General features: G+C 39.9%; 2 long non-coding RNA genes across 3 annotated transcripts in view; both read right to left on the bottom strand.

The window, feature by feature from the left end:
• LOC136015469 (uncharacterized) overlaps positions 1-9,506 on the bottom strand; it is a 31,868-nt gene extending 22,362 nt beyond the window's left edge. Inside the window, exons 1-3 of one of the 2 annotated variants that reach the window (XR_010613221.1) lie at positions 9,419-9,506; positions 8,708-8,787; positions 662-858 (exon numbers count right to left, since the gene is read on the bottom strand). This is a non-coding gene — a long non-coding RNA (uncharacterized LOC136015469). The remainder of the gene's footprint in view (positions 1-661; positions 859-8,707; positions 8,788-9,418) is intronic. The other variant, XR_010613222.1, reaches the window with a different exon arrangement.
• A 360-nt stretch (positions 9,507-9,866) lies between these two features.
• LOC136014396 (uncharacterized) lies at positions 9,867-12,474 on the bottom strand. The gene is made up of 3 exons (XR_010612677.1): positions 12,356-12,474; positions 11,547-11,604; positions 9,867-10,175 (listed from the first exon to the last, which is right to left on the bottom strand). It is a non-coding gene; the product is annotated as an uncharacterized LOC136014396 (long non-coding RNA).
• Positions 12,475-22,999: the final 10,525 nt, after the last annotated feature.

Genomic DNA, 22,999 nt, shown 5'->3' with positions numbered 1-22,999 from the left:
GATATTGCAGACACTGCAGGAATCAAGTAATGCATTTACTGCTCAAACACTAGATCTGGTTTCCCAGTTTACCTTGACATGTCCTAGCAGTAAGAATTCATGAGGTCCAGGTGCATTAGTGCTGGAAAGACTCCTTAAAGCTACCTTATTTTGCATAGTTATTAATCTTAATTTGTCTACTGAATGTGTTAATTTTCTAAACATCTTTTCATTTTATTAGTTCATGCATTGATTCTGATTAAAATAATTAAAGAATTGTATGGTTAATTAGGGAAACTGTCTTCACCAAGCTGATGGCAACACATTAACTTGTTGCCATGTCAATATCCACCATGCAATTTTTTCATATGCAAAAATCCTATCAAAACCAAACGCAAATATATTGGTTTTATTTGTCTTCAAGATTATCACCCTATCCTAGAAGAAAGGGTAACTTATATGTCAGCATGCCTAACATGCAATCCAGTTGCATCAGGTGTTTTTCTTAGGCCTACATTTTTTCTGACTCCACTTCTTTAAAGGCAAGAGTTGAGTTTCTCATTTAAGCTCCCTGATTCAATTGGACAGATTGCGATACAGAAAGACCCTTTGCCAGGTGAATATTTGACAGCCAGCACAAATAAACCCATTTTATTATTCAAAAAGCAAAACAGATTCTTACCTAAAATGTTCAAAATAAGAAGGACATGGAGCTGTTGGAGCAAGTCCAGAGAAGGGCCATGAGGATGATCAGGGGACTGGAGCACCTCCTGTATGAAGACAGGCTGAGAGAGATGGGGCTGTTCAGCCTGGAGAAGAGAAGGCTGCATGGAGACCACATAGCAGCCTTCCAGTATCTGAAGGCAGCCTACAAGGATGCTGGAGAAGGAAACTTCATTAGGGACTATAGCAATAGAACAAGGGGTAACGGGTTTAAACTTAAACAGAAGTTCAGGTTATATATAAGGAAGAAGTTCTTCACTGTTAGGGTGGTGAGGCACTGGAATGGGTTGCCCAATGAAGTGGTAAATGCTCGATCCCTGGCAGCGTTCAAGGCTGGGTTGGACGGGGCCTTGAGTGACATGGTTTAGTGTGGGGTGTCCCTGCCCACGGCAGGGGGGTTGGAACTAGAAGATCTTAAGGTCCGTTCCAACCCTAACCATTCTATGATTCCATGATTCTTTTCAGTGGTGCCCAGTGAAAGGACCAGAGGCAATAGGCACAAACTGAAACACAGGAAGTTCCCTCTGAACATCAGGAAATACTTTTGTGAGGATGACCCAGCACTGGCACAGTTGCCCAGGAAAGTTGTCAACTCTCCCACTTCGGAGATAATCCAAAGCCATTTGGACACAGTCCTAGGCAACTTGCCATACATCATCCTGCTTGAGCAGAGATGTTGAACCAGATGACCTCCAGAGCTCTCTTCCAGGCTCAACTGTCCTAGAATTCTACGAAAAAAGTTTCAGTAGCTGCTTTCCCTAGGTGCTCAGACTTCAAACTGGATTTCCACATATGATCATGATGAACTGCACCCAATACAGCCTGGCATAATCTATCTCATTTTGGAAAACTATGTTTCCTTTTATCTCTTTTCACCTCCAACTCTCCAATTGTTGTTTTTATTCAAACTACTCCTAAGTGCGGCACACGAATCTAAAATCCAGGGTTTGTAGGTTCATTCGACAGGTTTATCTGTTTCATTTGTTTTCTCTTTCTTCAATGGCAAAAGATCAAAAGCACAATAGAAATAGTTATGTAATAGTTGTCAATAACAAAGGAGAGAAACTGTAGTTACAAGGGGGTCAGTCTTACGAAGCTCAGATACCGGTTATGGTACCATCTTGAGAAGCTAGGTTAGACTGTGAATGTGTAAGTACAGAGGATCAGCACTGCCTATCATTAGACATACTCCTTTAGGTGTATGTCATAGATAATCCCATGCAGCTAAAACGACACATTAAGAATGAGTTGATTAACTGTATAATGCAGGAGGAGAAAGGACAGATCCCTGTTGCAGGAAGAGATTAATTCTGTGGAAACTGACAGCTGCTATTATTGAATACCTTAGTTTCACTTTAGTCTTGCAAAAGTCAACAGAACTATTTGCACAGGAAAATTAGCTAATTTTGTTAGTAAATCTCATTTGCTGGTTGATGTCTCACTCATTTTTTTTATCCGTCAGTACATTATTTGTTTTTTTTTTCTCTGAAATAAAGAATTCCAGGACTCTGAACTTTACACCACTTGCCAAAGTTATTAATCTGCTTTAGAAAGATTAACAATAAAGAGAAATTAATAAATGAAATAATCTCTTTTCCTTTTAATCCTTTCTTTTTGGTCACATGAAACTGTTAATTAAAGAGTATACCAGAAACTTTATGAATATGATACCATGTAGAGCAAAAAAGATGCATGGAGTTTTTTTACATGCCATATATATACGATTTATTTCCATTGATTCATTTTTGTGATTTCTGATGGCTATTACATATTTCAAATACACATACTAAAAATAAAGATCTCTTTAGATGTCCAAAGGTGTCTTTATTAATTTAAACTGATGAATGTTTCATAAATTCATTACCCATCCAGGCACGGAAGTCAAAGTTAGGCCTGCTCCCACACAGGAGCTGCAAAAGCCAGGCAGGGTATGTAGTTATGGCACATTTACAGGAATAAGGAGTCAAATTATTCCATGTCAGTGACAGAGCTTCAAGGGTAGACAAATGAGCTCTTTTTAATCCCTACCATTCATTCCTGAGCACACCAGTGCTGAGACATTCTCCAAGGAGATGGAACTGAGAAGAGATGGAATTTAAACCATTTTAGTTGAGAAACAGAAACGAAACTGAGTCTTCTGCATCTTAGACAGGTTCCTTACATGAAAAGTTGAACTATACAGGCAAGGAAACCTAGCTAGGTTTCTGTGCCATGAACCAAACACAAAAAGTTGATCCTACTTTTAGGACACCTGACCCAAACTAGCCAAAGGGGTATTCCATACCATAGCATGTCATGCCTGTTATATAAACTGGGGCAGTTACTGTTGTGGTTTAAACCGATCCACACAGCTCATCCACTCACTCCCCCCACTTCTTACCCTCCCCCTCCTCCTGGAGGGACAGAGAGGAGAATCGAAAAGAATGCAACTCCTACAGGTTGAGATAAGAACAGTTTAGTAACTAAGGTATAACACTAACCACTAATGCTACCACCACTAATAATAATGATAAAGGAAATAACAAGGGAAGAGAATACAACACCTCAACACCAGCCGACCGATAACTCGCCCCACTCCCCCCAGCCAAGCACCGACCGATACCTCGTCCAACCCTGCAGTCCCAGCCCTTCCGGGGTAATTCCCAGTTACATCCTGGGCATGACGTGCTGTGGTATGGAATACCTCTTTGGTCAGTTTGGGTCAGGTGTCCTGTCTCTGCTTCCTCCCGGCCTCCCCTTGTCCCCAGCAGAGCATGAGACTCAGAAAGTCCTTGGTCAGACCAAACATTTGAGCAGCAACTGAAAACATCGGTGTTATCAGCACTGTTCCCAGGCCAAAAGATCAAAACATAGCACTGCACTAGCTACTAAGAAGGAGAAAAATGACTGCTACTGCTGACCCAGGACATTATCCACCCCTTATTCCATACCATTCACGTCATGCTCAGATTCCACATTTTCAATATACCACCACTCTTATCTCAGTGCACTCTTAGTGCATGGACCAGTCCCTATAAAGCTGCCGAGTCCATCTGGTCCATGATGTCAGGCTCCATCTCTTGTAACAGTCTCTCAGAGCAGGAGAGGCTGTGTGCAGTGTTCACACTCGTGAATAACCTGGGCAATAGTGTCCATTGCTAAGTCCACCCCTCGATCATGAGTCCATCTCTATGTTGCATCTCTGTCCTGATGGCCTGAAGTGTCATGGCCCACCAGGCTCAAAATAAATCACTGACCCCTTCAGCAGTTTCTGCAGCTTGTTGCTGGGGACTCCATAGAGCTGCCTTCCATCTCCAATGCTTCCAAAGCACTGGAGGGGCCCAGTGGACCAGATACTCACTCATACATCCCCCAGAAGGGACCAATCTCTGCTCGTGTCGGGCTGGGTATCGGTCAGTGGGTGATGAGCAATTGTATTGTGCATCACTGCTGTTTGTTTTTCTTTTTAGTTTTATCTCTCTTTTATGTTATTTACCTTTTTATTTTAAATATTAGTAGTATTATATTTAATTTTATTTTAATTATTAAACTGCTCTTATCTCAACCCATGAGTTCTACCTTTTCTCTGATTCTCCTCCCATCCCTCTGAGGGAGGGGGCAGTGGGAAGTGAGTGAGCAGCTGTGTGGTGCTCAGTTGCCAAATGGGGTTAAACCAGATGTATTTAAACCTGATAATGAAATAAAAATTGCTGTTGCCAAACTAGAGACTGGCCAGAAGTATAAGCTTAGATCAGCAAAACCTGAATTAAACAGAAATCTGTGGCTCAGGACCAAATCTATAGATATATTTTTTTCCATAGAAAGCTAACTGGAGAATAATAAAAAATTAGAGAAAGAAAGAAGGAGAATCACCTGAGCCAAGTGTCACTGGTTTAACCCCTGTGCTGAAGCCAGTGACTGCTGCCTCCCTTCCTCCAGCTTCCTTTTGCCCCGCTGGGAAGGGGGTGACACACACAGCTGCCTCTGCCCCCCAGTCACTTTCCGGCTGCATCTGGCAGCCCAGGAGTAGGGAAAGACCGAGGAGAAAAAAGTCCCACCATGAGTGTCATTCTCCTTCTGCTAACAGCAGGATGCTGTTGCTTTGTCATAACACCTTCTGCCCACCCCGCTGCTCCAGGAAGCAGGAAGCTGGCATTGTCTAAGCTACATTGGAAGGACAAGCATGATACCCAAGAAAAGGGGTCCATATTTGTAGGGGTTTCTTATGTAAATGTATGAAAAAGGGTATTAAAAATCCATTTCTTTTTTTATCAATGAGGACAGTAAGTGTTGTCCTCATAAGGGCTAACAATAATTATCTGTTGTATTTTGATCGGACTGTTAAGAGTATTCATTAGCCAAGAGTAAATTCTTAGTTCTATATACATATATGTATATATTTATATATAATGAATTCCCTTTAGGCCATAAAAAGATTTTGAGTGCTGCTTCTTGCCTAGGAGAGCTTCCTGTCACCTTTTTGGCCATAAGGGGTCTTATTTCAGATTCTTCAGTGCTTGTGTGAAGAACGCCTTTATAAAGGCAGTGGTTTGCTACAGGGATGAAACAAAACACTTGAGCCAAATAAATTACCTCTAAATACTTGGGAAGGGTCCAAAAGAAGCAGGAATTGAACTGAGATCATGTCTGTGCTCAACATAAATTCATGTGAACTGGCAGAGTAGTACTTCTGCATGGAATTTTTCATACCTGGGGCTTCCAAGCCACTTTAACTACAAAATGTGCATGTTAATTATTCATTAAATTCTGGGTTCATCCTCCTGATCTTTGAAACACAGTAACTATTCTATAGGACACAGTAACAGCCAATAGACAGCTTAGGTAGAGAAGTAAATTGTTAATTACATGAAAAGTGAATCATAAGGCAGAACATAGTTACACAGATTAATGCATTTCCCAGCTCAAACCCAGCACATTCAGCTATATAACACCTGTGAAACTGTCCCATGTATCAATTTGTTAATAAAAAAGTATGTCTTGCTGAATCACTGACACTTTTTACAGCACTTTGTACTTGATGGGTATAAAGCTCTTAAGGGGCATGATCTACCAGTAAAACCTTTGCAATGAAAATAATCTTTCCCTTAGATTACTTTATAATGAAAGTCTTCTATTTTGATATTATGAAGTCATTTGAATACCTGGACTTGGGAACTAACTGAAACTTTCTCAGAGGCCACAAATTTCCATTAAAGAGACAAATTTCAAGAACAGTAATGAGTCCTTGGCATTTAGTACAGCAGCATTTTAGTATGATTGTACACGCCATGGGAGAAAAAATATCATTTCCCCTTCCTCAGCTGGGAGAAAAATGGGGAAGGAGAAAGCTGCAAAAGAAGCCAACAATACCAGCTTTGTCAGGGAGAATTTACATCTCTGCCATTCTAATTCAAAAGGCTTTCTGCATTCCTTCATTTGCAGATTTTCATGTCTGAGCTGGCAATTTGCCTGAAGGACTGATCCTCTGACAGAATTATTGTCAGGGAGGTCGGCTGTAAATTTCAATCAGTCAGTGCAGGGCACAGAGAAAACATTGACAGGAATATTTCCCCACAGATTGGTATCAGATATAAACATTGAATGCATGGTTCTAAGCATAAATCCGCAAATAATAATTCACCCTGGAAACAGATAATTTTAAATTCTCACTACAGCCTGCTACTTAGGCACAAATTCTCCACTGATAGCTGCTTTCTTTTGCTGTGGAGAAGAATTTTGCCACACTTACTAGAGCCAATGAACATCTTAAGAAGCAGAAAGCAAATGTTATTTTATTACAGATATTAAACACCAGGAATTACAGTGATAATCACTTGCTAAGCAGTCAATTAGGAGGAACTATGATTATAGACATAAGAATTATATTGTGCTTTCGTATAATTTACATATAAGACTAACAACATTTGCATCCAACTTTTGGTGCTGCCAGCTCATAGATTTTAATCATCAGCTTCTACCTTACAAACGTTAGATCTGACATTGTCTGAATGGACCAGAACATTACTACCAATTTAAATAAGTTTAAAAAGCAAAGCCAGAAAAAAGGAGAAAAAGAAACCAAAACAAAAAACATTTTATATTCCTAACCCTTCTGGTTACAAGGGAAAGCTTGAAAATGGGCCACAAAGCCAGAAGGGTCAAAAGGGTACTGTCAGAAGGCATATATCTGAATGTGTCGTGACACATCCAAATGTATCAACATAAGTAACTCCTATTACTAAACCCATGTCATGATTTCTGAGTTCTGACTCACAGCTTTTAGGACTTGAAGAAGCAGTTTGGGAATTTCAGTCCCCACAGGGCTCAGCAGTACTCAGCCTTAAAATATTCTTTCAGGCCCATCCTTTCATATCAGCTTCTAAATTACAACCACAGTCAAACTGAGATATGTAGACAAATTGAGAAACAGCATCATTTCCTTTGAAATCCTGCCTTGTTGAAAACATCCCCCTGGAGATCCCACCTTGCTTTGGATGTGGGAAGCAGCTTTCAAAATTCATATGTGAGACGGTGGGTCAGAAGTGTAATATGGAAGAGTGAATGTCATTGCAAGGGTACAGGTAGCAACTGAGCCCATCACTTCTGTCTATCTCAAGACTTATTTTTATAGCAATTCAGATTCAAGACACTGAACTCATTCCAGTTTACTGATGCCTTTCTTGTACTGGGGTGCTCAAAACTACCCACAGTATTTCAGATCGGATATAGAATCACAGAATGGTTAGGGTTGGAAAGGACCTTAAAATCATCTAGTTCCAACCCCCCTGCCATGGGCAGGGATGCTTCACACTAGACCATGTCACCCGAGGCTCTGTCCATCCTGGCCTTGAACGCTGCCAGCAATGGAGCATTTACTACTTCTCCAGGCAACCTGCTCCAGCTGCCTCACTACTCTTACAGTAAAGAACACATATAACACACACACACATGCATATATATATATGAATATATACAAAATACAAGTAGTATGGATTAGAGGAAGACAATCCATCCATTGCTCTACCTACTGGCTGTGCGCTCCTACAGATACAGCCCTGGATGCTGGTGGCCCTCACTGCTGCCAGGGCCACTGCTGGCTCATGTTCAGCTCATTGCCCACCAGCATCCCTAGGGCCTTTTCTGCATAACTACTCTCTACAAATTCAGCCCCAGTTTCTGTCATAGCAAGGGATGCTTCCTTCTCAGGTGCAGGACTTGGCATTTGTCCTTGCTGAATTTTATTAAGTCTTTATTGTCCCATTCCTCTAACCTGTCTACATCTCTCTCAATGGCAGCCATTCCCTTGAGCTTACCAACTGGTGCCACTTGAGTTTGGTGCCACCTACAAACTTGACGAGCAAGCACTTAGTCAATTTGCTCCAAGATAATAAAGGTATTAAACAGGTGAGTCCTATCCTTCTTTCTGTACTTTTCCTGACACCTTCAGTGCAAACCACTGCATGCACTGGCTGTGCTGGGACTTTGATTCAGCCATGTAGGGTCATCTGTATGACCTTTTGGGAAGACAGAACCTCAAACAGGGGAAGTAGAATTAACAATTCCCAGTTGAGCTGGGAGAGAATTTGTGACAAAACTTTCTAGGTTGTTCCCCCATGAAAGTTACACAAGCCCTGAATTATGATGTCAGTTAGGAACAAGACCTAGCCCCATAGCACAGCTGCCAGTATGGGCAGTAGTATACCTGAGCCTTGTAACTTCAAGGGTACAGACATCAGCTTTTAGCCACTTTTGCAAATTCTTCTTTAAAGTCTGAAAAGGTTTAAACATGTCTGCATTTCAGGCAGAAAGCTTAAAGGCAGCATACATAAATCCTCACAGATAGGTTCAAACACAGCTCTCCCAATACAAGTGAGTTCAGAAGCAGGTTCACACAAGGTCTGAATGTCAATGTTTGGAAGAAATTCTCATACTTCTCATAATGAAGTTAACTTCATTCCTGCTCTGCTGACACAAACCCAAAGCTTACGTCAGCCGGGTAAGCCAAACTGTTTTCACTTCTACTTACCACTTAAGACAAAAATAACTTCAGTGGTTCATTCTGTCCTCTGGGTACAAAAGTCATGTCTTGCTTGGTGGAAAAACAAACTGGAAGGGAAAAGCCGTTGTTATTGTAGTTAAAGGTATTTTACATCCTTCTCTTCTGCTCTCTAAAAGAAAAAAAAAAATAAAATCATAGAATAGTTAGGGTTGGAAAGGACCTCAAGTTCATCTAGTTCCAACCCCCGTGCCAATGGGCAGGGACACCTCACAATAAACCACGCCACCCAAGGACTCGTCCAACCTGGCCTTGAACACTGCCAGGGATGGAGCACTCACAACCTCCCTGGGCAACCCATTCCAGTGCCTCACCACCCTCACAGTGAAGAACTTCTTCCTTATATCCAATCTAAACTTCCCCTCTTTAAGTTTTAACCTGTTACCCCTTGTCCTATCACTACAGTCCCCAATGAATAGTCCATCCCCAGCATCCCTATAGGCCCCCTTCAGATACTGGAAGGTTGCTATGAGGTCTCAACGCAGCCTTCTCCAGGCTGAACAGCCCCAGCTTTCTCAGCCTGTCTTCATACAGGAGGTGCTCCAGTCCCCTGATCATCCTTATGGCCCTCCTCTGGACTTGCTCCAAAAGTTCCATGTCCTTTTTATGCTGAGGACACCAGAACTGCACACAATACTCCAGGTGAGGTCTCACAAGAGCAGAGTAGAGGGGCAGGATCACCTCCTTCCACCTGCTGGTCACACTCCTTTTGATGCAGCCCAGGATACGGTTGGCTTTCTGGGCTGCAAGCACACACTGCCGGCTCATGTTCATTTTCTCACCGACCAACACCCCTAAGTCCTTCTCTGCAGGGCTGCTCTGAATCTCTTCTTTGCCCAGTCTGTAGCTGTGCCTGGGATTGCTCCGACCGAGGTGTAGGACCTTGCACTTGTCATGGTTAAACTTCATAAGGTTGGCATCAGCCCACCTCACAAGCATGTTGAGGTCCCCCTGGATGGCTTCCCTTCTCTCCAGCGTATCAACCAAACCACACAGCTTGGTGTCATCGGCAAACTTGCTGAGGGCTCACTTAATCCCACTGTCCATGTCAGCGACAAAGATGTTGAACAAGACCGGTCCCAACACTGAACCCTGAGGGACACCACTCGTTACCGGTCTCCAGCCGGACATTGAGCCATTGATCACAACTCTCTGTGTGCGTCCATCTAGCCAGTTCTTTATCCACCTAGTGGTCCATCCATCAAATTGATGTCTCTGTTGCTTATATACAAGAACTAGGACAAAAGCTCAGGACCAAAGTATCCCCACACCAACAAGGATGGGCAGACAGGGTGGAAAAAAGCAGGTATCTTCTTTAAGGATGATTTTCCTCTTTCGGGGCTGGGGACAGGGAGGAGACTTTGCAGGGCTGGGACAGGATCTTCAATAGGCCAAAGCCTTGAAGTGGAATTATGCCCCTTCTTCCACTGTGCACCTGCTGTAAAATACAAAAGACCTTATCAGGATATAATTAACATAAATAATATAACTATTAATAGCAAAAATTCACCTACACAGGGAAAAAATATTTTCTGAAGACTCTTCACAAGCACATTCCCTGCCAACAATGTACTTACATAGAGAGCATTGTCGTGGTTTAAACCCAGCCACAAAGCTCATCCACTCACTCTCTGCTTCTTTCCCTCCCTCTGCTCCCAGAGGGACAGAGAGGAGAATCAAAAAGAATGCAACTCCCACGGGTTGAGATAAGAACAGTTTAGTAACTAAGGTATAACACAAATCACTGCTGCTACCACCAATAATAATAATAAGAAAGGAAATAACAAGAGGAAAGAATATAACACCTCAGCACCAGCCGACCAATGACCCATCTCACCCCACCTGACCGAGCACCGACCGATACCTCGTCCAACCCTGCAGTCCCTACCCTTCCGGGTAACTCTCCATTACATCCTAGGCATGATGTGCTGTGGTATGGAATACCTCTTTGGTCAGTTTGGGTCAGGTGTCCTGTCACTGCTTCCTCCCAGCTTCCCCTCCTCCCTGGCAGAGCATGAGGCTCAGAAAGTCCTTGGTCAGACGAAACATTCGAGCAGCAACTAAAAACATCAGTGTTATCAGCACTGTTCCCAGGCCAAAAGTCAACACACAGTGTTGCACCAGCTACTAAGAAGGAGAAAAATGACTGCTACTGCTGAACCCAGGACAAGCATGAACTGCAGTGTCCCCATATAGCCTTTCTCTCAGCCCATCCTGCCCTGCATTCCAGCATTCCCGGGGAGTGCGTAGTCAAATCTGATCTTGGGAAAGGCACATGCTACCTCTTCCCCTTCTTAGGGCTCCCATTTGAAGAAAAATGCTTTTTTCTTCCCCAGGTACATCAGCTTTTTCTTTTACTTTCCTTAACTTTTTTTTTTTTTTCCTTTAAACAAAATATTTAGGAGTTCTTGCCATCACAAAAAAACACACAGAAAGGAGAAGACCTGGCACCTCTCACCCAAGAGGAGCTGGGGAGGGAGACAGAGAGGTCCCAAATAATTACAGTCTCACCCAGGTCAGGCCTCAGGACATTTTTTGAGTGGAGCAAGAGTCCTTTTTTTTTACAGCAGGGTGCTACAGATTGCTATATGCAGTACTTGAATTAGGAAATACAAATAAATGAAACTGCTTTTATCCTTTGCACAACAAAGTTCCTGAAAAATCACTGAAAACCTATCAGAAAACAGGCAAATTTCTGAAGAAAGCTTTCTCTGTTCTTGCAAAGTGGAAGAAAGCTTGATAACAAAATAATGTGTTGTCATGGTTTAAACCCAGGCAGTAATCCAGCACCACGCAAACGAATGCTTACCCACCACTTTTCCCTCTGCCCGGGCGGGATGGGGAGGAGAATCAAAAGAAAGTAAAACCTGAGGGTTGAAATAAGAACAGTTCAATAACTAAATTAAAGTAAAATATAGTGATAATAAGAAAGAATACCAACAATAGCAATAATGATAATAGTAACAGAAAACAACAAAAAAAACCACTCAGAAAACCCAAGTGATGTACAACACAATTGCTCACCACCTGCTGAGCAATACCGAATGCAAGCAGCGATTAGTCCCTCCTGGGTAACTTCCCCCAGTTCATATACTGGGCATGACATGCTGTGGTATGGAATACCCCTTTGGCTGGTTTGAGTTGGATGCCCTGTCTCTGTTTCCTCCTGGCTTCTCGTGCCCCTCCTCACCAACAGAGCATAAGAGACTGTTAAGTTCTTGATCAGGGTAAGTGATACTTAGCAACAACTAAAATATCAGTGTGTTATCATAACTATTCTCACACTAAAGCCAAAATACAGCACTGCATCAACTGCTAGGAAGAAAAATATCTGTTACAGCTGAAGCCAGCATTATTTATACTGTTTTCTTTCAGCTAAAGAGCTCAATTATTAAAGTTGTGCTAACAAAGCCCTCATCAACCACCTGAATAGTCCCCTACTAAATCAAGAAACTGATACATCATGACTAATATTCAAGAGGAGTTAAAAGAAGGGTACTGAATAAAGGAAAAAATCTATAGTGTCAAATAGATTTTGTTTCTTTTGCATCACTATAAATAAGACTTCATGTAATTCGACTAAGAGCAATTTTAAACGATTTTCTCTCTTCTCCTTACCTTAAGTTTTAAGTGGTTGTGATGAAGTTAAATCTCCAAAGTGCAAGTTGAGGTTCTGCTGTTAAACAGTATTCAGGCATGCATAGGCAGGTATGCACAGGTTGTGTTTTACTGGTAATGCACTACCTGAAAGAAAGATTAACTTGAACCAAATATGATTTGCAGAAAGGATCCAAGCCTACTGTGTTCGTTTCTCCTTCAACAGTAAGAAAATAGATCAGACAGAAAGATCTAGTGGCTACAACTACATTTAAAATTAGAGGTGCACAATGGGAAAGATTTATAGAGTGAACTATTTGGTGCTGAGAACAGTATTTGCAGTTTGAAAGCTTCCCTTCAGACTGTCCCCGGGTCTTGTCCAACAGAGAACACATTTCCTAGTGGCTGGAGCATATTAGATTTGCTCCTGGAGCACACCTTGGATTTCACTTTAGTTTACCTAGACTGAAACTTCTCCAAAATGCAACTCAAAGCATGGTAAGCAGGAATAGTAAGAAAATTCCCACCAAAATCACGTTCCTCATTTGAACCTAACCATTAATTTAGTTGCTACCACAAAGTATGTCAGCTAAGAACTTCTGGCATGCAAGAGAATTTCTTGGCCATTTCCAGTGGCATAGCAAATGCTACTTTCTACTTGGAAACTAGGCCTCCTACTTTGTCGTGATTAAGGGATATTGAGAGATTGTGCTTGGAAAGAACAAAGATAGGTCTCCACATCTGTGCAACACATTATTTCCCTGAAAGACAGAAGTTTAAACCAGAGCAATAGAATTGTAATGCATAGGTTGAAAAAATGCAGAACAGATTTACATGAAAGCAAGCTTGCATGCTATATAAATGCTGGTGAGCTGAAGATTTGGTTGAATATTTAAACCAGTTCAACTGTGGTGTTTAAAGTAAGTCAACACCAGAGTATCAGTTGTAGAATACACTGTAACAGCTGTCTGTTTTGTTATCCAGCTGCATTCAGAAAGTATAACTATTTTTTTTCTCTTACTCTAGACATTTTTTTCTGTCCCAAAGTCTAAGTCTCAGCATTTAAAGCCAGATCACTTAATGAGAATAATTCAATTAAATATTTTTACTTCTGAAATTTTACAGGCTGAGAAAGTTGGGGCTGTTCAGCCTGGAGAAGAGAAGGCTGCATGCAGACCTCATAGCAGCCTTCCAGTATCTGAAGGCAGCCTACAAGGATGCTAGAGAAGGAAACTTCATTAGGGACTATAACAATAGAACAAGGGGTAACGAGTTTAAACTTAAACAGGAGAAGTTCAGGTTATATATAGGAAGAAGCTCTTCACTGTTAGGGTGGTGAGGCAAAGGAATGGGTTGCCCAATGAAGTGGTAAATGCTCGATCCCTGGCAGTGTTCAAGGCTGGGTTGGACAGGGCCTTTGGTGACATGGTTTAGTGTGGGGCGTCCCTGCCCATGGCAGGGGGATTGGAACTGGATGATCTTCTAAGAGTTTATGATTTCCTATTTCTGACCACACCACTCTCTTCCTACATGCTGCAGTTGCTTTTGAATTCTACAAATCTTCAATTAATTTATCCTTAACAGTAATGTATACGTCTTCAGATTTAAAAACCACTGAAGACTCAAAATTCAATTTGAATCTGTCTTTATCTTGTCATCTGTGGGTCTTATAACTCATCTACAGAGTAAAGACATAACCAAATATTCTCTACCTTGACATATGAGAAGACTCCTATGTGTCTGACAGTGAGGTCCCTTCTTTCTTCCTCTTCTCCCCACTGCTGTCTCAAAAATGATGGTGTGTCTTTCTAAGAAACATTTTGTATGCACAGCTTCTACAAAACTTGGGTTATATAGCAACACGATTTGGAGCAGAAGTGCATAATCAGCTTAGCTTACACAACATGCATACATATATAAAGAATATAGTTTTGAGGTTACGACCTTCAAGCTTCAAACATTTGTGTATACTTTCTTCTTTTTGATCCACAAGAAACTGTGAACTGGAGCTTTGACCACTGAAGGTCATCAGCAATGCTAAAAGCAAACATACCTAAGAAAAAGTTTAACTGACCATTGAAGCAGAGGAAAGGTAAGGTGATGCCTCAGGTTTCCTAGAACATATTCTATGTTCATTACCAATTTGTACTGAATACTTAGTTCTGTAAAAATTGCCATTATTGCCATCTTAACAATACATGTCCAAGAGGAGTTTAATTATTACTCAGTAGTAATAGTAAACAGTTGGAGAAAGGCCAGAACTTTTTGCTCATTAGAAGGTATTTGAAAGGAGTCAAGCCCACGACATTAATGGCTTTAATTGTATCACTTATTTTAGCACTTTTTTTAGACATACATTGCTAAATTGATGGCTCAAAATGACACTATTTACAAATACAGATACATCTGCAAATATTTTTTTCAATCACACAGCTACAGTGTTCCTTTTGGAATTTGTGACCATTTTACACATCAATTTCTTGCTCATAGGCAGGCTTAAGAAAAGTCTTGAAGAATACGTTTGTTCATTAGAAGAATAAAAGGAAAAAAGAACAAAGCTGTATTTAAAAAAAAACCCCTTATCACCATGGTAACTAAACACAGGCTAATTTTGTAACCAGATTTTCCTGGGAAGGCAGAATAGATCATTATCTTTATATCACCTAATCCAACATTCAAAAAAAATCTCAAATGATAAATGATAATTTCTCAACAACTAACAACCACCTGAATACATTATTACAAAAAATATCAAGAAAAGCCATAATTTTGAACATGTTTACATGATATTGTCAAACACTTTCAGACAAACACCTGCATTTTAAACCTTTCACAGACTATTTGTGAAGAAGTAAAAAATGTGAAGTTAATGATTACATTGCTTTCAAATAACAGTGTAATGTCTAAAGGCTAACTATGTGTGCTACACGAAACATTCCCCCAAATTGTTTATAAAGGATCAAAATTGTACTCAGTATTTTGCATGAAGAAAAAAGTAGCAGATGTGTTTGATTGGCAGAAGTGATAATGAGTGATTAGTTGTTCAACTTACCTACGCACCACCTACCAGCACTCCAAACATAGAAGTTACAGTGGATGTGAATATTTTAAAATGCCACGGAATGTAAATGCCTCAGATCAGTAAACAGGGGGAAAGATCCTTAAGACTAATTACTATCAACAGGAAAGAAAGAGAAACTAGATTAATTTCTTTGTCCATTTAGCTTTTGATCCTTCAGCTGAAGCTACCAACAAAGGCTTCCATCTAATGTTAATGCCAGTGGCAGTTTCTGTGACATGCCCATCCATCTATGGCTGCCTACCACTTGCATCTTCCCAGTAACTGAATACCCATTTTACTATTATTACCTGGATTGAACTAAGCAACACACTTTCATGAGTTATCACCTATTCAGCATTCATAGAAAGCCTGAAATTCTCTATTTCATTTTAATGTATCACCCGTTGCTCTGTATTTTATGCATCAAAGTAATGTGCAATATAACAATTTCCCCACTAACATAAAATAGCTTCATAGAACCATGGAATGGTTTGGGTTGGACAGGAGAAGAGCATCCAGTTCCAACCCATCCACCACGGGCAGGGACACCTTCCACTAGGCCATACAACCTGGCCTTGAACACTGTCAGGGATGGGGCAGCCACAGCTTCTCTGGGCAACCTGTTCACTGGAGGGTCTCACCACCCTCACAGTGAAGAAGTTCTTCCTAATATCCCATCTAAATCCACACTCTTCCAGTTTAAAGCCATTACCCCTTGTCCTGTCACAACATGCCCTTGTAAAAAGTCCCTCTCCAGATTTCTTGTAGGCCCCTTTAGGTACTTAGAGGCTGCTCTAAGGTCTCCCTGAAGACTTCCCTCTTCTCCAGTCTGAACAATCCCAGCTCTCTCAGCCTGCCTTCATAGGTGAGATGCACCAGCTCTCTGATCATCTTTGTGGCTCTCATCTGGACTCACTCCAACAGGTCCCCAATCCTTCTGATGATGTGCCCCCCAGAACTGTATGCAGAACTACAAGTGGGGTCTCACAAGAGCAGAGGGGCAGAATCATCTCCTTCACCCTGCCGGTCATGTTTCTTTTGATGCATCCCAGCACACAATTTGCTTTTTGGGCATGTTGAGCTTCTCATCAACCAAAACCCCAGTTTGGTGCCCACCACCTCATACCACACTGAAAATGCCATTATTTTCTTTAGAAAAGATGACAGGTTGCTACATAATACGCAGAATATCTTTTTTAATTCTGGTACTGGCCAAGCTGTTATGAATAACTTCTCCTTTAAAAAAAAAAAAAAATTTATTGTTCCATCAGGCCCAACAGAATGGAAATAACTAACGCATCTTGCATTATAACAAATACTTATTTTAAATTCCTAATAAAAACCCAGAAATATATTTCTGTTAGCACTGATGGCAAGTTTTCTTTCAGCATTTCTTGAAAACCAGCTGATTATACGTCACGTCAGGTGTTGGACCATTTTTCTTCAGGCTCATTGTAGGATTGTCTTCATTTTAGCTTCATGCAATCCAAGATGTTTATGTGGTCAGATACCATTTCCACTTACCAATGAATATTTCATTATTTCATATTAAGTATTCATTAGAGCAGGAAACAAAATGATGGTGTTTTGCTTCCCTAGTGGGTGCCCTAATGGCTAGCCTGTAAAGCCTCAGTCCGTCCTGCTTTCTGTCTTTCGCTTAATGAGTATTTAAGTAGTGTGCATAAAGTGAATTTATCACAAGACAATAAAACTTGAGGACTAGTGGAAAAACACCATACACCCCGATTCTTTAATCAATAGTCTATAAAAGAGGAAGGGGAGGTAAGACATATGCTTAATCACATTAGATGACATCTAAATGTGTACCAGAACACCCCTCTTCCAAAAGCAAATGTCTGCTTTGTCAGTTCTGCCAGTACTTTTATATAAGATAGGAGTTAAGAGACTTGAAGCTACCAGAATTTAGGTAGTGATGAGTAAAATTTAGTTGCAGGGTCAGCTTCAGTGACTGCAAGTCTAATGGATATTCTGTGAACATTAGCGGGAGCTAAATGTTATACTGAGGCACTTCAAGGAGCATGCCAGTACACCTTTTTGATGTATCCACAGCAGGGTATCTAGACTCAACAGGATTTATCTGATTGCTACAGAGACAGAAAACAGATTTATGTTTCTTAACGATCTCCAGTATAAAATTCAATCTCAGGAGCTCTGTGGAATTAATTTTCACATTTCACTTATTCTTTTATGGATGATTTCCAAACCTAGAAGAAGTGCAGGTGAGTGAGGGATAAGGAAATATTTTGAAGGAAATGTTCTGAGTTCTTGAATGGAAGAGAATTTTCTCTGGTTTTAATTATTTCTAATTTTGATGACAAAAATAATGTTAAGAATTCAAAATCATTTAATCAGAATGTGCTATCACAATTCAAATCCACATTATCCATGAAACAATGCAGCATAATGTCAGACTACAACAAGAAGTTGGTTTAGCACAGCATTTCAGAGTTTTTATTATGATCTCCAAGATCATAATAATAAAGAAGTAAATTTCATTAGGATTTTGTTTTCAGAAGTGCAAAAGGAAATAAAGCTTTGGAACACAGACTCACTGAGGTATCTATGACATCAAGAAGATGAAAACCCGATTTTTTTTCTGCCACTGCAGACTTATCTCACTGGGTAAAGAAACACAGGGTAGGAAACATTCCACTTTCTTTAGTGCACTACCAAAATGTAGGGCTGGGAAAGACAATGTCAGGAGTCAAGACTACTTTATATACGATCAGGAGCTGTACATAAGGAGACAGTGAAGTGGGTGAAATAATTTGGTTATACAAGATCAAACTCCTGAGAAAGAGGAAGCACCTATGGAATTCTTGTGCAAATCTACTGAAATGGGACCGAGTAATTGTTACTTATGCTAAGAGCCTGCTTAGTTGTCCAAATCCCATAAGGGGTATACAATGAAAACCAGATAAAACTTGATGGACAGAAGATCATTGAAAAGCCTTCATATATTTGAAAAGACATTTCAGCATGAAGTCGGTCCTACTCAGGAGCAGTTTTACAATTAGAAATTACTCTGTGAAGTATCCTTATCAATAGCCAAGAGGCAGGCCTCTCAAGAAGGGGAAGATAACAAGCACCTTATTCTCCATCTCTGTACAAGACCATTCACATGGGAAGTGTCTGCTTATTAACAGAAAACATGGCACTAGTAATAAAACAGACAAAAGACAGGCTCGGATAGAGCTCTCTGAGTAAACAAATTCCATTAAAAACTGAACTTGTCCTCATTGAACAATAAAGAAAACAAGAATATACATCCCAAATGCAGACATTTGGCGTTCTAATGCCATTGTTTTTCATGATGAAAAGGAAGACAAGACAACCTGAAGTATGTACTCTCCCTAGGAATCAAAAGAACTGGGTCTGAAAAGGAAGCTGTAGGTCTAAGCAAGTGTCAGGGAAGAGAAAGACAGATGGTCATTGGGCAGGCTCAGTTCTCAGCTGCTGTGAAAAGATTAAATGGTGTCTCATCAACTCAGAGCCCCCATGCCTGGAATGCCTGATTAAACTGGCTGGAATAAACAGCATTCAGAAAGAGAAATGATGGGGAAGGAGTCTTGCAAAATAGAACTAGATACTGTCTGATCTGCTCTTTCCTTTCTTGGACACAGAGGCAAACTCTGTGAATAATATCAAAATACGAAGTGCAATATCTCCATGCGCAGCTAAATGAGAAAAGGTTTGTTGTGCCATGAATTCCTCTATTCCTGACAGTCAAGAACTGGAGAGCTTCTCTCGAATCTACATCAGGCTTCTAATGCTCCTCTTGCCTAACTGCAAGAACACAGCCCTTCATTTAGAGCACTATACTTTCTAATTTTTAAAACTCCACTTGTTGATTATTGCTGCTGTATTAGATTGAAGACATATTAGTTGAATCATGTTAGCACCACAAGCAATCTACTCCTACATATTATTAGTGAAAAACAAGGCATAGCTAACTTGTAAAATATTCAGCCAAGGTCTTTATTTACTACTGTTGATTCCTTTCCATAGTTGGGATTCATCACTGAATTATGGCTTTGTCTACCTCACAGCCTGAAAGCCATTTAAATCTTTCTTCATACATTTCAGGTATACAACTGAAAAACCTCTCATTCCCTTTCCCACTTAGGTGTCTTTAATAGTGCATTCAAAGTAATCAAACAATCCTTACAGAAGAAAATTTAGAGATTTTCCTTAGATTCCTATGCAGATAGGAAAAAAAATGTATTCTGCTTTTCAAAAATACACTTGAATGAAAGGACTTTGCTTTCTGGCACCTTCCTCATCTAGACTGATCAACTCTTCCTAAAAGTCTATACACATGCAGACAACCAAAGGCATCATTATTTTTAAACTTTGAATGCCAGTAAATGAAACAAGACAAAAAAAGGAGATGAAAGTTGAACTGGGATGTAAGATAAAATGATCTGTAAACTCTTCATATCTTTCTGGTTTTGTACCTGTGAATGACTCCTATAAGTAGTGCAGTTAATACAAGACTTTATGCTGGTGAGATTAGAGGGCAAATGGAAAATATTTGAAGGTTGGTAGAGTCTATAGGCTGGTGGCACCTTTTTCAGGATAGCTTGTGCTGTGTGCTAGGGCTTGAATCTTCCTTCTAATTACTTGCTGACCCAATGAACAAAACATTGGTCACACATCCAAGTCTTAACCCTTGTGATTTACTCTGCTTTGGAGCAAGCACTATGCTAGGCCATTAGACAAATCAGCCATAGCACTTTCTAAGACTGAGTCAATGAGTTGGACGACTGCCAATTCAGAAAGTCCTGCTAAAGCTAGCTATTAGAAGTTATTCAGCGGAGCTCCTGCATTTTCTAAAATTATCAGGATCAGAATTTAAAGGTTCCACTTCATTTACAATGGCCTTTGGTACCCTTTTTGAAAGCAAACAAAAAAATCAATTTTTAAGTTACTGATTGCAAAAACCCTTGTAAGAACTGTTTGCTACATAGAAGGTATCTTCCTTCTCATGACAGGAGTTACTGTTTTTACTCGCAAACAAGACCATCTGTAACTCTGGACCAGCCAATAAATCCTAGTTTAGCTCTTTGGAGTGATCAATTTATCAAAGTTTTCTGAAATCTTATTTTAATGAGTTTAACTTTCTCTATATACCCAATTAAAAATCTGATTTCTCTAAGTACAGAATACCTTACTTATCATTCCCACAGGAATTGGAGGAGCTCATTGATTCTGCCAGGAATCCCCCAGTGTCAGCCGGCCAATAAAAAAACCCCCAAACAATCATCATGTTCATCAGGAAATGGTAAACACACTAAACTCTACTGATTTGTGTTTTAGATGCCACCATGACCCTTTCAGCTGGGACCTCATGTACTGTAACATGAACTTTCTAGGCTGTGTCAGCCTCATGCAATGCAGGGGTGAGTACAGGCAGAAGTTCTATACAGGACATACAAGACTTGCATATTTGCAGCTCCTTAAACAGGTAGTTTTGAACAACATAGAGATGCAATGATAGGAAAAGGGGCAACGGGTTAAAACTTAAACAGGGGAAGTTTAGATTGGATATAAGGAGGAAGATCTTTACTGTTAGGGTGGTGAGGCACTGAAATGGGTTGCCCAGCGAAGTTGTGAATGCTCCATCCCTGGCAGTGTTCAAGGACAGGTTGGACAGAGCCTTGGATAACACGGTTTAGTGGGAGGTGTCCCCGCCCATGGTAGGTGGGTTGGAACTAGATGATCTTAAGGTCCTTTCCAATCCTAACTATTCTACGATTCTATATCTCCAGTATCAAAAATACAATCAAAGAAAATACGTGTATTCTTCTGTTCCTCAGAAAAAGCAGCTTTTCCAGGGCTCCTGTAAAAAACAACAAAAAAAAAAAAACCACCAAAAAAAACCCAAAAAATGCCCCACAACCAACCCCAAACCAACCAACCAAAACCCTGTAGGAGTCAGATTTGATTTTGAGAAGGGGATTTTAAAAACAAAGACTTCTCTTTTTTTTTTCTCTGAACAAGTAAACATTTCATCTTTCACATTGAACAGTAATTTTAAATATAAAATCTAAGTCAGGCAGCTAAGTACTAAAGTAGAATTTGTAAGCCTCTTGTGTCCGGAGTTGGAGCAGATGAAGAATAAGAAATTGTTTTCCTAAATACATGGTTAATTGAATATACAATTGTCATACCACTATGATTTAAATTTAAATTCTTGCTGGCCTCATGTTTCTAACTTTATTTCTCAATCAGGACTTTACATAAGGATTATGGAAATCTAGAGAGAGAACCATAATCCTAAACATCCTGCTGACTAATTCAATAGCTACAGATTTTCCAAGCCTGTCATCAGTGAAAAGTATAAGTTCTTTTCTTTTATATAGGTGGTTTACTTGGATGCAATGAAGTAATGCCAGTCACTTCAGATAAAGACTATTGCGCTACTCTGTTCTGACTCATGAATTAACAGAAAGAATTTTTAAGGGAGAAAACAGCCAAGAAACTTCTAGAAATTTAAAGAAAATCATAACAAACATTTCTTCCTGGTTAATTTTTTTTTTTTTGACATGTTTGACTCTTATTGGAGCAGGGAAGGAGACAGCTGGTTCAGATATGCCTACACAAACTACAAAGGCTATAAAAGGAAATTTTGGATTATTTAATGTCAGTCGATAGTTGCAAATGCTCAAACAGTCTTTTGAGAAGAAAAATGATGAATTTATTATATGTGTATCACTTGTTTCAGTAAAAAAAAAAAAACAAACCCCAAACAAACCCCAAACAAAAAAAGAACAACAACAACAACAAAAAAACAAAACCAAAACAACAACAAAAGCCAAATGCATCCAGAACTTAAAGTCTCAAGCAGTATTCAGAAAAAAGAAGGATTAGTTCCTCAGAGTGTCAATACTCTTCCTGTGATTCAGAAGTTCTGTTACAATAACAGGGATATGAAGTATGGCTAAAGGCACGAAGAGCCAAACTTGTAACAGATAAACAAAACCAGGAGGGGTTTAAATATATATATATTTATATTAATGATAATTTAGACTGAAATTATATTCAGTAGAAAAGGAGAAAAATTCTTTAAATCAGTATTCAGGTAGAATACTTGAGTATGATGATAGTCCTCTCACACATGGCTTCTAAGGAGCTATTACAAATAGATTTTTGCATAGTACCACATTTTTGTATCACTTCTGCTGAATACCTTAAAAAACCATATGTATCATAAAACCTCAATCTAAAGCCTGTGATAAGCCATAATGGTGAAGGATGTGAACAAAGTAGGGAAAATCCCACGTTTAAATAACAAAGGTGTCATTTACTTAATAGTGAGCAAATATAAACGGGCTTTGGCTTAATTTCTACTTGAAAATATTAAAGTCCTTGCACTGTGGAACTGAGCAATATAGGAGCAGAAACCATTTGTCTATGCTACAGGAATCCTGAGAGATGTAGATCATGACTGGATTCCATTATTACTGACATTTCACAAAGCCATTAAAAGAGAGAGCTCTCATTCCTAGCACTTACAGTCAACTACTGAGTAAATCTAGTTATGTTACAGGTGAAGAGTACAAATTCAGAATGAGATGAGG

The sequence above is a fragment of the Lathamus discolor genome, chromosome 5 (genome assembly GCF_037157495.1).
Source record: "Lathamus discolor isolate bLatDis1 chromosome 5, bLatDis1.hap1, whole genome shotgun sequence".
Classification (NCBI taxonomy): domain Eukaryota; kingdom Metazoa; phylum Chordata; class Aves; order Psittaciformes; family Psittacidae; genus Lathamus; species Lathamus discolor.
Note: the sequence above shows the minus strand (reverse complement) of the source record. Positions and strands in the feature narration are given on the sequence as shown.